Raw genomic sequence first — 17,297 nt, forward strand, 5'->3', positions numbered from 1 at the left:
TCTTTCCTCCTCCCTTCTGCTCTCTCCAAAAAAAAATCAGTGGAAAAATATTCTCCAGTAAGGATTGACAAAATAATAATAATAATAAATAAATACTGGAGAATTTACTCTGCCTAAAAGTGTACTAGTTGCTATGAATAGACATGAAGAAGACCTACTGGCTGTATTCAAAGACCTTTCAGTCCAATGATAGAGACAGATAAGAAAATTGGCAATTTCAATCTAGGGTGGTAAGTGTAGGGACAGTGACAAAGAACATCTTCGCAGGATAAGGGTAGAGGGAAGGCAAAGTGTGTGCTCACAGCCATCAGGAAGCTGGCTTATACAGACACAATCCCCACCCCTGAACCCTGATTGGTCTGGCCTCATGATTGACCCAAAAGGCACTGTCCTGATTGGCCAGAATACAGCCATGTGGTTAGTTGGAGCTTCGAAGTTTCCATTGGTTGGGGGAGGCCTCAGTCCTATTGGGAGAAGTAGAATTCTAGGAACTCCTTTATAAGAACTCTGCAGGCAGGCAGTTTGTCTAGGCAAGTGGTCGGCAAACTCATTAGTCAACAGAGCGGCAAACCGGGCTCACGCGCCGCGGTTTGCCGACCACTGGTCTAGGCTTATCCTCTGCAGTTTGCATGAGCGGCCCCAGAGCAGAAATGGCTGCTAGATTCGGTTGTTTTTTTTTTTTAAAGTTTATATCTATATCTATATCTCTATAGAGTAAGGTGACCAGATTTTAACATTGGTAAAGCGGGACACCATTGACCAGGGAGGGTGGGGGGGGGTGGGGGAGTGTCTTTTTTAAAAAAAAATATTTTAATGATTTTTTTTACAGAGAGGAAGAGAGAGGGATAGAGAGTTAGAAACATCGATGAGAGAGAAACATTGATCAGCTGCCTCTTGCACACCCCCTACTGGGGATGTGCCCGCAACCAAGGTACATGCCCTTGACCAGAATCTAACCTGGGACCCTTAAGTCCGCAGGCCGACGCTCTATCCACTGAGCCAAACCGGTTTCGGCCCTGGGGAGGGGGGGTGTTCTTGATTAAAAATTTGGTCTATATTGTAATTGCTTTTTTTTTTTAATAAAAGGAAATTCACTTCTTAGATCATCATTGAATTTGCATCCTCTTTTCTTACTCATTATGTTAAAAATCTAAAAAAATAATTTAAAATTATATTATAAATTATTATATACATAGTGCTTAAAAACACAGTAAGTAGGTACATAATTACATGAACATATTTTATTGTTAGTTTATAAATTAAATTAATTTGATTGTTATAAAGTAACTATATTTTAAAAATTATTTTAATCCTATATTTCTTCCTAAGTAATAACAATACTAACTTGTATTATTTTTCCTCTGAATTTGCCGTAACGTAAGTCGTAAGTGTCACTTTCAAGGCCGGCGCTAGACTTTTTGCCGCCACTATAAAATATAAATAATACGAGTACTGTCTGCTAAATTCAAGAAAATTTATGTATTTATGAAATAAATAAATTCCTTACCTAAATTATCTGAATAGCTGATTTTTAATGACATCACTTGTTTAACTAGCTTACTAGCACACAGTATGATGTGTATCGTCTGAGAGACAGTTACAAAATGTTTTCGTCGTTGCCAATCCCAAAAAATGCCATTGTTCATTAAGTCCAAACAATGGTGGTCGAATTCTAACAACTGATCAACAATGCGAGCTTTGATAAGCAGTTCTCGATAATCAGTTCTCAACAATTATTTATTATTAAAGTTTAACATTATAAAATAAACAAAAATAATATAAAACTCATATCCTGGCTAAATAGCCACATGGCCGCCGAAAACCGTATATTCCCCTCCCGTTCTCCCGCTGTTCCCTAGCTTGTCGTGCATTCTTTCCAAAAATCGGGACTTTTTTTAAAACGCCGCGGGACGCGGGACAAATTGTTAAAAATCGGGACTGTCCCGCCAAAAGCGGGACGTCCGGTCACCTTACTATAGAGGCCCAGTGCATGAAAATTCGTGCACGTGTGTGTGTGTGTGTGTGTGTGTGTGTGTGTGTGTGTGTCCCTCTCACAGTCCGGGAGCCCTCAGGGGATGTCCTACTGATGGCTTAGGCTGGCTCCCCGTGTGCAGCGGGCCTAAGCCGCAGTCTGGCTTCTGTCTGCAGGAGGCAAGGGTCCTATCAGGGGAGGGCGCTGCCCCCATCACCCCACCGCTGCTGCCTGCCCTGGGCCCCGGCAGCCACCCCGGCTTTGTCCCGAAGGACATCCGGAAGGACGTCGGGCTGTCTGGTCTAATGAGCATATGGCCCTGTTATTATTGTTGATATACACACATATATATTGGTTTTCTGGGCTTTCCCTCCCCCTCGCCCCAGCGGCTCGCCTTCCCCCTGCGAGGCTAACTTCTCAGGTGTCGGAGGGTTTTCCCTTACAACGCGCAGCGACTGCCACGACGTTCATTTAAGGCCGCGTGGGCGGCGCGGGACGGAGGCTGTAGGCTCGGCCCCCACACCCGCGGCAATGCCCGGCCCACTGATCCTGGAGTCCGCGCCCAGCGCCCCGGAGCGTCCTGCGGCGGCAGCACCGGCTCCCCGGCGAAGGGCGTGCGCATCGGCGCCGGGACGCCGGGCCAGCACCGCCCGCGCTTCCCGCGTGGAACCGCGCATCGCGAGTACGTGACCCGCGTCCGCCCGGCCCAGCGCCGGACCCAGCGGGAGGCGCGGCGTTCCCACCCGGTGGGGTAGGCGCTGGGCGGCCCCCGGCGGGGCGAGGGCCCGCGGAGAGGCTCCGGGGGGGCGGGGAATCCCCTTCCGCCGAACCTTCCCGATTGTTCCGGGCGCGCACGTCAGCAGCAGGGGGTAATCCCCGCTCCAGCTGCTGATGACGTCACCGCGCGGAGCCCCGCCCCCCGCGCCAGCCTGGGGGCCTCCTCGCGGCCCCGCCCCCGCGTAGCCCCGCCCCCGGCCGTAGCCGCGCCCCGCCCCTCCCCCGCCGCCGGCGTAGAGGGCGGGGCGTCTCCGGCGGGGCGTGTGCGGCTGCGCGGGCCGGAAGGTTCCGAGGTGGAGGAGCTCCCCGTGCGGCCCCGCCCAGTCGGCTCCTGCGCTCGCGGCGTTGTCTCCACACCCGGCCTCGCTGCTGCTGGTCCGCGCCCCGCCTCCCCTCCCTTCCCCTCGGCCCTCCAGTTCCGTCCCGGCCTCGCCGCCGTCCCTTATCTCGCGAGACTTGTCCCAGAATATTGCGGACCGGGTCGGCGCCATTTTGGGACGGAGACTGGTTGTGGGGGAGGGAAAAGCGGCAAAAGGGGATTATTCAAAGTACCGAGAGCCTCGTCCCGGACCCAGCGCCCGCACCCCAGGCCGGGCACCTGCGGGGGCAGAAGGTAACGGGGGTCGGGGCCCGCGCCGGCGTCGGCGGGTGGCGAGTGGGCGTCGGGCCGGGGTCGGGGCGGCGTTGGCGGCGCGCGGTGCGAGGTGCCCGCGGACGGGGTGCGGGAGCGCGGAGTCGAGGGCGGGCCGGCGCGGGGCCTTGCGCGGCTGCGTGGGTCGGGCGGCGGGACGGCGGGGCCGGGCCGGGCCGGGCGCTCGGGGCGGGCCGGGGCCTCGGCCGCGCTTTCGGCCGCTCCCGCCCGGGTCGGAGCGGCCCTGCGTGGCGGGCGGGCGGGCGCGCCGGAAGGAGCTGTTTCCTGCGTCCCGGGAGCCGGAGCGCGCTCTGCCCCGCGGAGGCCGGCTCGGGCCGGGGTCGCCCCCGGCCCCCTCTCGGCCCTCGGCCCTGCAGCTCCGCGGGGCGGGTTGCCCGAGTGGCAGGGACGGCGGTGGCCCCGCACCTGTCCTCCTCCTCCCGGCGCCTGGGGCGGACCCCGCGGACGGTGCCCTGCGCTGGGCGCTCCTCTCGGCGGTAACGCGCGCCGGGAGGTGTGGGTTCCCTTACATAACCGCGTGACCCCGCGCCCCCCGCCCCCACTGGGGAGCCCTTTCCCCCTCCGGCCCCGGCTCAGCCCCCTCCAGACCCGGGGCTCCCCGCCGAGGTGGCCCCGCTCCTCGGGCCCCGCTCTCCCGGGTGAATTTCCAGCTCCCCTTCAAACCTCGGTGTAATGCAAGTTTGTTGTTTGTTTTTTTTTACTCAACTTTTACAGGTGATCGAAATTACTCAGGTATGAAGATCCTCTTCTAGGGTTTGTGTACAAGGCCCCGGATAGTTCAAGTGGCCATTTTGGGATTACAATGCTTTTGGATGATTTTGCCCCAGAAGTTTACTGAAATTGGCGAGAATCGTCTCTGAAGCGAATTGATAGCCAACAGCCCCGCAAGCTGCTTAAACGGAAACCCCGGCGTTCGTCAGTATTTTGGTTCAAACGGATTATATAACCGGTTAAAGTGTTTCAGCTGCTGCTTTGTTTTTTGTGTGTTTTTGTGTTTTTTGGGGGGGCCTTCCCCACCCCTGTGGTGTTTTCAGCCGAAACTGTAAGATACGCTTGATTTGCGCATTGGGTAGTTTCGGAAGTTTCCAATTACTGTTTAAATATTGCTGAAGCTCCATGGCAGTTTATGTTCACCCTTACTAAAACTTTTAGGAATTTCTGACCTCAGCCCTTTTCATGTCACAATGGGACAGCTTCTCTAAATGAAGACACTGAAAGAGAACAGTTTTTTTCCTTTTATCTTTTATTTACGTGGAAATTTAAGATGTTGCGGTTTCCCAGCAGCGTGGCAGTGTTGAGATAGCTGCGTCTCTGTTAATGCTGCTCAGGAATGCTCTTCAGATGTGAAATTTTCTTTTTGTTTTTGCTTTTTGGGCCATAAATTGGATATTTCATCTCGAGTGGATAAGTACAACACTGACAAGTACATGGAATAATAAAGAAGACTTTATAATCTTAAATCCAAGGAACTTGGCTAATTCTGGAGATAGCCATATGAAAACTTTAAAACTGAAGTATGGGTAGCTGACTTGAAGTAACTCTATGTCAAATAGTCATAGGTTAAGTATCTTCAAAGAACTTGGATTTTATTTCAGAGGATACAAAATAAAAAAACAAACTGGAAAACACAAAGATAACAGAGAAAAACCCAGCACCTTCTTGTGCGGTCCTGTTGGAATTTGTAAGTACTATATGGTGAGCATGTCAAATGGACATTTGTAAAATGTAATAAGGGTCAATTTATCCTTTGTTATTCTTGGAACCTTTCAGTTTCTCCCAATAATACTGCTCTGGACAATCTGAAAACAACTATTAATTTTAAATGCAGAAAGAGTTAAGGTTTAAGACTATTTCAGATCAAACAGTTCAAATTTTAATTTTTTGTGCTCCTAAAGTAAGAAGGTACATATGGTTATTATTCACCTTAGGCTTTATGGATTTCTAGATTGGTAGGAAAAAAACCCAAAAAATTATTCATGTTTAAAACTTTATAGGGCTTGGTTTTTAATATTATATTTCGTGAAGTAGCTTGTTTTAAGGCATAAGTTTTGACATTTAAATCTATCATAGAAATTTAGTTTTTTAAACTTGTGGAAGTCGTTTTATTTCAAATTATTTCTTAAGATCTTAGCTCCGCCCTAGCTGGTTTGGCCCAGTGGACAGAGCAGTCAGCCTGTGGACTGAAGGGTCCAGGGTTCGATTCTGGTCAGGGGCATATGCTCGGGTTGCGGGCTCCATCCCCAGTAGGGGGCCTGCAGGAGGCAGCCGATCAATGATTTTCATCGTTGATATTTCTCTCTCTCCCTCCTTCTCTGAAATCAGTAAAAATATATTTAAAAAAGTGAGTATTAATTGCCATACTAGAATTCTTTTTGTGAATGAATTACCTTTTATTTTTAAAGATTGATTGACTGGCTCTAACCAGTTTGGCTTAGTGGCTAGAGCGTCGGCCTTCGGACTCAAGGGTCCCAGGTTCGATTCTGGTCAAGGGCATGTACCTTGGTTGCGGGCACATCCCCAGGAGGGAGTGTGCAGGAGGCAGCTGATTGATGTTTCTCTCCCATCGATGTTTCTAACTCTCTCTCCCTCTCTCTTCCTCTCTGTAAAAAATCAATAAAATATATTAAAAAATTGATTGATTTTTTAGGGGGAGAGAGACAGATAAACATCGGATTTGTTGTTTTACTTAAAATAATGCATTCATTGCTTGGTTCTTGTATGTGCCCGACCCTGTTAGAACCTGAAACCTTGGTGTATCAGAATGAAGCTCTTTCCAACTGAGCTACCTGGCTAGGGCGTGAAGTATTTTTTAATATTTATCCTACGGGATTGAATGGTGGTTTTTTTGTTTTGTTTTTAATTCAATATATTTTTATTGATTTCAGAGAGGGAGAGGGAGAGAGAAACATCAATGAGAGAGAATCATTGATTAGCTGCCTCCTGCACAGCCCCTTGTGCCCTGACCAGGAATGGAACTGTGACCTCCTGGTTCACAGTTCCATGCTCAGCCGGGCCTTACTTGATTGTTTTGATAAATATTTTCTTGGCATTGAAATATATAGTATTAGTAGTTATTGGAACAGTGACTGGGCTCCTGCTTATCCCTCCCATAAGTACCTCTTTTTCTCCTATCTCGTCTCCCATTTTTTCCTCTTGGGCCTAAACTATAGGTCTAAAAATAACTATCACAATGGCTAACATTTATAGATAGTGATTGTGTCATGTTTTGCATTGTACTTTACATGGTATATCTTTTAAAAAAAATATATTTTATTGATGTTTTTACAGACAGGAAGGGAGAGGGATAGTTAGAAACATCCATCAGCTGCCTCCTGCACACTCCCTACTGGGTATGTGCCCGCAACCAAGGTACATGCCCTTGACCAGAATCGAACTTGGGACCCTTGAGTCCGCAGGCCGATGCTCTAGCCACTGAGCCAAACCGGTTAGGGCTACATGGTATATCTTAATTCTTACCATAATCGTATGAGAAAAGTACTGTTACAGTGGCATAGGTGAGAAAACTAAGATTTAGGGAGACTGAGATGGGGGCAAAGTTAACTTGGTTAGGGCCAAGGATAGATTGGCATCTTGACCAAATCTCCAAGCCCCATGCTTATACTGGTAGTCATTGTACCATACTTAACACTGCTCTGTGAATTTTACTTTATTAGCTCAATTGTATTTGCGCATTGTCCTGATATTTTTGTTTTTTCATATGCTGCTTCTTTGTAGTTCATTTTGATTGCTATTTGGAGACAAGCTAAAAGATAGAAGAGAAACTATTGTTGGTTTTGCTGTTGTTAGTAATAACTTGGGTTAGCAAAGTATTAAAACGTTGTGTCAGGTTATATTAAGATCTCATGCACCCTTGACTCTTTGCCCAGGTATGGAGCTAAATGCATGTTAACTTTGTTTTCCTTTTTCTCTGGTTTTGAATTGAGATTACTGCATGGATTTTTGTGTCTATAGGTGTTGACACTTTAGAATTGAGAAAGGGAGGACTAGTAGGAAAATAAGACTGATGGGAAATAATAAGGAAAGAACAGGAGTGAACAGAAAGAAGAAAATAAAATTTAGAGAGTTACAGGAGAAGGGAATAAAGATGAAAATCTCTAATCTGAAAGTAAAATTAGCAAGTGAGGATAGAACCTAAACCCAGGCCAAATTATCTAATTGTATTAGATGCAACCACCTTTTCTGTTTAATTTTTGATGAAAATGTTTAGGTGACAATTTAGATCCAGGTAAGGGCAGTGATGTAGAAAGTGAGGAATGTCTGGGAGTTAGAAAGGTTTTTGGTTTAGGATTTGTAATATCTAGAAAAGGGCCCATGTGACCTTGTATATTCACGTAACCTCTTTTGGCCTTAGTTCTTAATAAAACTGATTTTGTTAATTATGGATTGTAATATAGATGTAAAGTTTTCTATATTTTAAGATTCTGCTTAATACATTTTACATGTCAAATCAGTATTTATCATAGTCTGAAATTACTTTTTCTCATTTATTTTTAAAAATGTTTTTACTTTGTTGCATTTATTTTTAAACATATTTTTACTGATTTCAGAGAGGAAGGGAGAGGGAGAGAGGTAGAAACATCAATGATGAGAAAGAATCACTGATCAGCTGCCTCTTGCACGCCCCCTACTGGGGATCGAGCCTGCAACCCAGGCATGTGCCCTTGATTGGAATCGAACCCGGGACCTTTCGGTCCGCAGGCTGACGCTCTATCCACTGAGACAAACTGGCTAGGGCTCTTGTTGATTTTAATTGCCTGACCTGCAATACTTATTCGGGCCCTGCCTCCTCATTTCCAGTTTCATTTATTATTCTAGCTTGGTCCTTGTCCAAGGAAATCACCTGTTAACTCACCTTTTTGCCTATAGTTCCATTCTCTTGTCCACATAGTCTCTCCTGTGGTCAGAGAACCTATCTAAAGTATAGCTTTTGGTTTTGTTATTTTAGCAGCCCTTAGGGTTGTGTATTTGGCATGCTTAGGGAGAGTAGGTTGGAAAGAGCTGTATTCCCTGACTCTTCTAACCTCCCAATGTTTTGTGTGTCAGGAATTTCTAACATGAATTCTTTTTGGCTGCGTGGGTGGGTGTGGAAGACAGTATAGTTAGAGAATTCTCTGAAATGGATAGTTTTAGGGGTGCTTATGTATTTTCCTGGGGATCAGGTCCATAATTTTCAATAGAACCCTCACGAGAAACAAAAGTTAGAATTACTGATAAACCTTTAGTGGTTGGATCTCTCTCTCTCTCTTTTTTAAGTTTTATCTGCTTGCTTTTTTCCTTTTTGTCAGTTGTCCCACCTATCAGTTATAAGCTTTTGCTCTGTATCCCTTCAAGTAATTGTTAGTTTCTGCATCTTTTTAGCAAGAACAGAAGTTTTAACCTCCTAGTTAAATAGGTTGTTTCCTTTGAGAGACAGAACTTGTAAATAGATTTTTAAAAATTCTAAAAATGAAAAATCTTCAGGAAGTTACCTTTTACACTTGCATACTAGTTAAATTAGTTTGCTTTTCAGTGGACATAAATATATATCCTTTTAATGAATGAGTTTTTAAGGAATAATATTTTTTCAACATTGTTTCTGTAGGTAAGAAATTTGGGAGTTTAGCTGAGTGGTTCTGGTTCCCTCCAGGTCTTTCATAAAATCTTAAGACATTGACCAGGGCTACAGCCAATGGAAGGCTTGACGGGCTGGAGGATCTCCTTCCAAGTGGTGGTCTCATTGGCTGGCAGGTTGATGCTGGCTGTTGTCGGAAGGACTTAGTTCTTTACCCTTTGTGGATGTCTCCATCCAGCTGCTTGAGTTTATTTCTATAAAAATATTTATTTATTTCAGAGAGTAAGGGAGAGGGAGAGAGAGATAGGAACATCAATGATCAGAGAGAAGCATGGATCGGCTGCCTCCTGCATGCCTCACACTGGGGATTCAGCCCTCAACCCGGGCATGTGCTCTGACCTGGAATCGAACCGTGACCTCCTGGTCATAGGTCGATGCTCAACCACTGAGCCACGCTGGCCTGGCCAGCTGCTTGAGTTTCTCTTTGCAGCATGGCAGCTGTGCCTCCCAGAGCAAGTGACTTGAGAAAAGGGGATAGGTGAGGTGTGGTGCCCTTTATAACCTACCTATTCGTAGAAGTCACATTCTTTTCTTTAGAAGCAGATCATTAAATCTAGGCTGCATCCAGGGGAGTGGAGTTAGACACCGTCTTCTTTCAGAGTTATTTGTGACATATTAAAAATCACAGTAGGAGGTAATCCTTCACACCCCATAATTGTCAATATAACTAGCTAAAGTTTTCACCCCACAAATAGGAAGTTGAACTATTATAAATTTAGAGAAGAAAGTGTGTTCTAAATTTAAATGAATTTAGAAGGTTTAAATCCTTCTACCTTTCTAACCAATGTATGAGATGGAGGGATTTCCCACCCCCTTCACACTAATCTCCCAAACAGTGTATGAGGGGCAATAAACATAAAATTGACCATTTTGTGGTACTTTTGAGCATACAGTTCAGTGGCATCTAGTACATTACAATGTTGTACAGCCATTGCCACCATCCATCTCCAGAACTGCATCTAATTAAGCATTAACTTCCAATTTTTTCTCTCTTCTCAGCCCCTGGCAACTACCATTCTACTTTGTATTTCTATGAATTTGATTACTAGGTACCTCATTGTGCACTATTTGTTCTTTAGTGACTGGCTTATTTCACTCAGCATCATGTCCTCGAGGTTCATGCATGTCGTAGCAGGTGTCAGAATCAGAATTTTCTTTTTAAGACAGGATAATTTAATGTGTGTATATACCACATTTTGTTTATCCTTTTATCTGTTGATGGACACTTGGGTTGCTTACAGTGCTGCTGTGGACATTGATGTTCATATATCTGTTTGAATCCCTGCTTTTAATTCTTTTGGTTATATACCTATAAGTAAATTTGCTGGATCATATGGTAATTCTATGTAATTCTTTCAGGAACTTTGTTTTTCATAGGGGCTGCACCATTTTTTTTACTTCCATCAGCTGTCTACAAGGGTTCCAATTTCTTTACATTCTTTCCAACACTTGCTGTTATTGTGTGTGTGTGTATTTTTAAAATATTTTTTAATTTATTGATTGATTTTTAGAGAGAGAAAGAGGGAAAAGGGGGAGAGAGGGAGAGGGAGAAAGGGAAATACTAATTTGTTGTTCAGTTAATTTTTTTGCATTCATTGGTTGATTCTTGTATGTGTCCTGATCTGGGATCAAACCTTCAACTTTGGCTTATCTGGACCAACTGAGCTACTGAGCCTGGGCTCTGTTTTTTTTTTTTTTTAAATATATTTTATTGATTTTTTACAGAGAGGAAGAGAGAGGGATAGAGAGTTAGAAATATCGATGAGAGAGAATCATCGATCAGCTGCCTCTTGCACACCCCCTACTGGGGATGTGCCCGCAACCAAGGTACATGCCCTTGACCGGAATCGAACCTGGGACCTTTCAGTCCGCAGGCCGACGCTCTATCCACTGAGCCAAACCGGTTTTGGCTGGGCTCTGTTTTTGATAATAGCCATCCGAATGGGTTTGAAGTGGTATCTCGTTTTTTGTTTTTTCATTGTGGTTTTTTAAAAAAATATATTTTTATTGATTTCAGAGAGGGAGGGAGAGATAGAAATATCAATGAGAGAGAATCACTGATCGGTTGCCTCCTACACGCCCCCTACTGGGAATTGAGCTCGGAACCAGGGCACGTGCCCTTGACTGGAATCGAGTTCCGGACCCTTCAGTTCGCAGGCCGACCCTCTATCCATTGAGCCACACCAGCTAGGGCATTGTGGTTTTGATTTGCATTTCCCTAATGATTAGTAATGTCTTTTCATGTGCTTAGGCAATTTGTATACCTTCTTTGGAGAAAAGTTTATTCAAGTCCTTCAGCCATTTTTAAATCAGATTGTTTTTGTTGTTGAGTTGTAGGAGTTTTTTGTGTTCTGGATATCAAGACCTATAATAATGAGCAGATCTCGGTAACTAATATTTATCAATGCTTACCATGTTCCAGGCAGTGTTCTAAGTCTTTTAAGTATATTAACTAATTTAAGCTTCATACACACTGTGTGTGGGAAGGTCCTATTGTCCTCATGTTACAGATGAGAAAATGAAGTCAGGGGATTTTAAGTTACTTCCCATATAGCCAATAAGTGATATTTCTGGATGTATACATTCTGTATCCACAGTCTAGACTCCTAACCATTATGGTTCATAGTTACAGTTTTTAAGGTGGTGATTGGAGGAAAGTACAATACTATTCTGTTTCAGGAACTTAGAAAATATTCTTAGCAACTACATTTTGTTTTCCTTATGATGATAGTTGTAACTTGCTTCAAATACACCCTTTGAATGGGTTTGATCTCAGAAGTATTTTCTTTTTGGCACAACTAATATTTGTATCGTATCTCAGTTTTTCCCAATTACCTTGTGAAATAAATGCTATTTAATGGTTTTAAGAAACTTAGTCTGAGATTAAATAATTTACTCAAGGTCCTCAATAAGTGAGGGAGCCAGAATTTGAATTGTTATCTGTGTTCTGTCAGAGTTAACTTCCTAGTGTTGTAAGTCGAGGAGCAGGGCTGTACAGTACAGCTGTGAGATAATGGACGTGTCTGTCTACACCGTTCCTTGTGGGAACTGGCCAGTAACGAGCGTTTGAAATGTGGCTAGTGCAGATAAGGACCTGAATTTTAAGTTTTATTTAATTTCAGTTAAATTTAAATAGCTGCCATAATGGACAGCACAACTTTCAATCAATGATACAGAATTTAATTTTAATCATTCTAGTGGGTGTACAGTTTGAATTTGCATTGTAGTTTGAATTTGTAGTTCCCTAATGATGATGTTGAGCATCTATCTTTTTACGTGCTTTGATGAGGTGTTTGTTTACATCTTTTGCCCATTCAAAAATTCACTTGTCTGAGTTGGAAGAATTCTTTTTTTTTGAAAGAACTCTTTATATACTACTTGGGTATGTGTATCATACAAATCTTTTGCAAATAATTTCTCCCAGTCTGTGGTTTGTCTTCATTTTCTTAACTGTGTTTAAAAGTAGACATTTTTAATTCTGAGGTAAAATCGGTTAATTTTTGTTTCAAGGTTTGTGCTTTATTTATTTATTTTTTCTTTTTTTATTGAGGTATTATATGTGTACATATCTTACCACTGCCCCCCTCCCCCCAAGGTTTGTGCTTTATTGTGTCCTAGGAAATCTTTGCCTAACCCAAGATCACAGGAGTTTCTCCTGCTTCCTTTTAGAAATTTTATTGTTTAGCTCACATTTATATGTCTGTTGTCTTTTTTGCGTGTGATATGAGGAAAGGGTTGAGAGGTTCTTTTTTTTTTTAATATAGATGTCCAGTCGTCCCAGTTCTGTGTGTTTCCCATTGAATCACTTTGAAATAACCTCTATTGAAAATCAGTTGACCATATGTGTGGACTCTTCATTGGTATATATGTATTAATGTCATTTCTATTGAGTAGCAGTGGATAAATAGAAATTATAACATTTGATTTTTTTCTTCTTTATTTTAAGACATGATTGACATATTTTTGTTTTCTAAAATCTGCTATAGGAAATTTGGATTACTAGTAAAAGGGGAAATTGTTTTTTATGGGCATGTGAAGAAAGACCTGTTGCAAAAGAATGCCATTTTGAATTCATAGAGCAATCTGCTTTCAAGTGGTTTGAAATGTTACTATTACCTAATTTGTACCTGAGCATAATGGGAAACAAGTGACAGTATTTCTGTGTTGGAAATGAGGAAGTAGGGTCCAAAGTATCAACTTATTTACTGTGAAACATGATTCAGCGATGGATGTAGGATTCTTCTCTCTTGAGCTGGTCTGTGTTAGTGATGGTCATTGGCTCAGCAGATGTTTAAGTGCCTGCTGTGCTGTACTTTCATTGGTGTTGGGCTTTTAGTAGCAAACAAGGCAAAACTAAGATTCCTAAATTCATGTAGTTTGTCTGTTCTGAAGTTCTGTGAATATGAAGTAAATAGAGTCCTTGATTCTGAATTGTGGAGCATGTAAGGGCTTATTTACTAAAGCTGAAGGAGACTAAACTTGGGGCAATTACGGTAATATCAGGTGAAGGATGAAATCAGAGTTTCATGGATTACTAGCTCTGTTGAAAACGACTTGAAAAATGCGATTCACCTGATAAGATGGCTTAAGGACTATTGCAATGCAAGCTTAGTTGCCTTAGTTTTTTCCTATAACAACTGTTAGTTTCAGATTTTTCACATGAATTACTCTTTGGTCTCTCCTCCACTAATATGAGTTCCTTTTTTAGGAACTTGGAAACAGAGAAAAGGGAGTGAAAATGTTTTCACCTTATTCCTTTAAATTATCCTTCAAAGGACTGAATTGAATGAGTACAAGAGTCTATTTGGGGACAAAGTTAAGCAAGATTAGTGGAGAGCCAGTTGTGACTGCAGTGGTAGCTCAAACTACTTGTCTTTTACCTGCCTAGGAAGAGATTGAGATTGTACTTTGTGAAGTTTGAGATAGTTGTAATACTAAGTCTTACTCAGAACTTAGGGAAATGCTTCAGTACCTGATATTAAAGCTAGTATTTTTAAGATCAGAAAGGTCTCTACCTTATGTATCCTGGGTTATTTATAGTGTATGTATGTGTGTGTGTATAGTGCTTAAGAATTTCAGCTGCCACTGATGGGTACTGTGACCTTAGGAACTTTAAAATGTGCTATATATATATATATATATATATATATATATATATAATATATGTATTTGTATATATCTATATATCTACATATACTGTATAAACCTGTTTTTCTTGTTTTGAAAAAAAGATAATAACCTCCTGGGATGCAGTGAGGACTGAATGAGGTAAAACTTATAAAGCCCTAAGCAAATTGCCTAGCAAGGTTGTGTGTGTGTGTGTGTGTGTGTGTGTGTGTGTGTGTATGTATGTGTATGTGTGTATGTGATGTGTGATGTGTGATGTGTAATGTGTATGTATGTATTCAGTATGTCTTTTTAGCTATTGCCTTAGCATGTAGTCTATCCTAGAAAATGTTCCATGTTCACTTGAAAAGAATGTATATTCAGCTTCTTTGGGATGAAATGCTCTGAAAATATCAATTAAATCCATCTTCTACAGTGTGCCATTTAAAGACACTCCTTGTTGATTTTCAGTCTGGAAAATCTATCCATTGATGTCAGTGTGGTGTTAAAATCATCTTTTTATGACTATTTCTTATCTCTCCCTTTATGCTCATCAGTATTTGCTTTGTATCCTTATTTGCTCCTTTGTTGGTGGCATAAATGTTTATGAGGTTTATATCCTCTTGTTGGATTGATCCATTTATCATTATGAAGTGTCCTTAGTATAGCCTTTGTTTTAAAGTCCATTTTGTCTGATAAAAGTTTTTTCCTATTGTTGTTTGTGTTTCTGTGTCATGTCTAAAAAATCCACTGCCAAATTCAAGGTCATGAAGCTTTCTTTACCTCTGTTTTTTTCTGATGGTTTTATAGTTTTAGCTTTTCCAGTTGTCTTTGATCCATTATTGCATTTATTTCTGTATATGGTGTCACTTGTAGTCTCAGTACCATTTGTTGAAAAGACTTCTTTCCCCCATTGAATCATCTTAAGTATTTTGAAAACTCATTTGGCCATATGTGTATAAGTTTATTTCTGGACTCTCAGTTCTATTCCATTGGTTTATATATCTGTCCTTATGTCAGTAGTACACTGCTTTGATCATGGTAGCTTTGTAGTAAGTTTTGATATAGGGAACTGTGAGTCCTGCAATTCTACTTTTTTAATATATATTTTTAAAAATATTTGGGGTCCCTTGCAGTTCCAAATGAATTTGAGAATGACGTTTCTGTTTCTGCAGAAAAGGTTGGTGGAATTTTAATAGAGATTATGTTGAATCTGTGTATCACTTTGGATAATACTGATATCTTAACAATATTAAGTTTCCCAATTCTTGAATGTGGGATGTCTTTATATTTATTTGGTCTTTTAAATTTATCTTCAGTAGTTTTTAGTGAACAAGTTTTATACCTTTTTGATTAAATTTATTTCTAGATATTTTATTCTTTTGCATGTTATTTTGAGTAGAATTGAATTGTTTAAATTTTCCTTTTGGATTGTCATTTATACACTTGAGTTTTCTGAGTTATCTGTCATCCTGCAACATGGCTGAATTTATTAGCTCTAGTTTTTTTTCTTTTTTCCCCCACGGATTCTTTATAATTTTCTATCTGTAAGATCATGTCATTCTCCTTAAACTAGTCAGACTGTCTGTCCCAGGCTGGTTTAATATGCTGGGCAGCATTTCCATCAGCTGTTGTGTCTCAGCATGGCAGTAATGGTGAAAGTGCTGGTTGCCAGAGTTGCCTGGACTTTAGGGTTCTTAAAATGGATCACAGTTCCTAGGTCTGTGAATATTATTCACCTGCCCAATACCAGAGATAGTGTTTACCTCTAACGTCTAAGGACAACTGAAGTTTTTCATCACCTGCTGTAGCTGCTCTGTGAGCCACCTTCTTTTTGTGGGTGGTTTCTTTCCTACCAATGTGCACCTGTGTGTGCAGGTGGGCTCATGGCATTTGTCTTGTTGGAGAGGAAAGGGGCCAAGCAGTAAGTGCACACATGGGGGTGCAGGGTGGCATCCAGAGGGGAATCTTTCTGTGTTTATCTTGCTTGCGGTTGGTTAGCTTCTTGGATACATATATTTGTGTGTTTAACTACCTTGAGAAGTGTTTAGCCATCATTTCCTTAGATAACTCTTTCTGCCCTTTTCTCCTCTTTCTCCTTCTGGAACTTCTGTGTGTGTGCTGTCCCACAGATCTTTTCAGCTCTGTTGAGTTTTTTGTTTTCTTCCTGCTCCTTAGACATTATAATTTTAAGCAACCTCTCTTCAAGTTCTCTGATTCTTCTGCCTCACGTCTGCTATTGAAACTGTCCAGTGAAATTTTCATTTCAGTTATTGTTGTCTTTGACTCCAGAATTTTTCTTTGGTTCTTTTCTATAATTCCTGTGTCTTTATTGCTGCTCTATTTATTGAGACATTGTTCTGGTTTTCTTCAGCTCTTTGTATTTCAGACAGTTGAGGGCTGTGTTTCATCAGGGACAGTTTCTGCCAATTCTTTTTGCTTGTGAATTGGCCATGCTTATTTCTTTGCATGATTTTTTTTTTTTTTTGTAGAAAATCGAACATTTTGAATATTGTAATTTGTAGACTCTGGGAATGAAATACTCTCCCTCTACCCCTAATCCTCAGGGTTGCTTGCTGTGGGTTGTAGTTACTTGTTCATTCAGTTACTTTTCTAAATTATTTTTGTAAAGCCTGTATCCTTTCTAAATTTTTTTTTTTTTAATTTTTAGAGAGAGAGAGAGAAAGAGAGAAACATTGATGTGAGAGAGAAACATTGATCAGTTGCCTTTCTTGGGTGCCTTGACTGGGGACAAACCTGCAACCTGGGTATGTGCCCTGACCAGGAATCAAACCTGCCATCTTTTTGTGTGCAGGACAACATTCCAGCAAACCGAGCCAAACTGGCCAGGGCAAAGACTGTATTCTTTGGCTTGGGTAACCTCTGACTCTTAGCTTGTGGTTACCTAGTGGTTTCTTGTTGTTGTTGTTTTTAAAAAATAAATTTCTGTTGATTTTAGAGAGAGAGGAAGGGAGAGGGAGAGAAACAACAATGGGAGAGAGACATGGATCTTTGCCTTCTGCACGTCCCCTACTGGGTATAGAGCACACAACCCTGGCATGTACTCTGCCTGGGAATTGAACTGTTGACCTCTTGGTGCATGGGACAACGCTCAGAGCCACACCAGCCAGGGCTGTTTTGTTTTGTTAACAAGGATA

The 17,297-nt window shown here is 42.0% G+C and overlaps 1 protein-coding gene across 2 annotated transcripts in view; it reads left to right on the top strand.

Moving 5' to 3' along the window:
* Positions 1–3,084: 3,084 nt before the first annotated feature.
* GPBP1 (GC-rich promoter binding protein 1) overlaps positions 3,085–17,297 on the top strand; it is a 54,795-nt gene continuing 40,582 nt past the window's right edge. Inside the window, exons 1-2 of one of the 2 annotated variants that reach the window (XM_079784735.1) lie at positions 3,085–3,362; positions 4,116–5,082. The gene's annotated coding sequence lies outside the window, so the exon portion shown is untranslated. The remainder of the gene's footprint in view (positions 3,363–4,115; positions 5,083–17,297) is intronic. The other variant, XM_079784736.1, reaches the window with a different exon arrangement.

Source organism: Cnephaeus nilssonii (genome assembly GCF_951640355.1).
Source record: "Cnephaeus nilssonii genome assembly, chromosome: 2".
NCBI classification, from domain to species: domain Eukaryota; kingdom Metazoa; phylum Chordata; class Mammalia; order Chiroptera; family Vespertilionidae; genus Cnephaeus; species Cnephaeus nilssonii.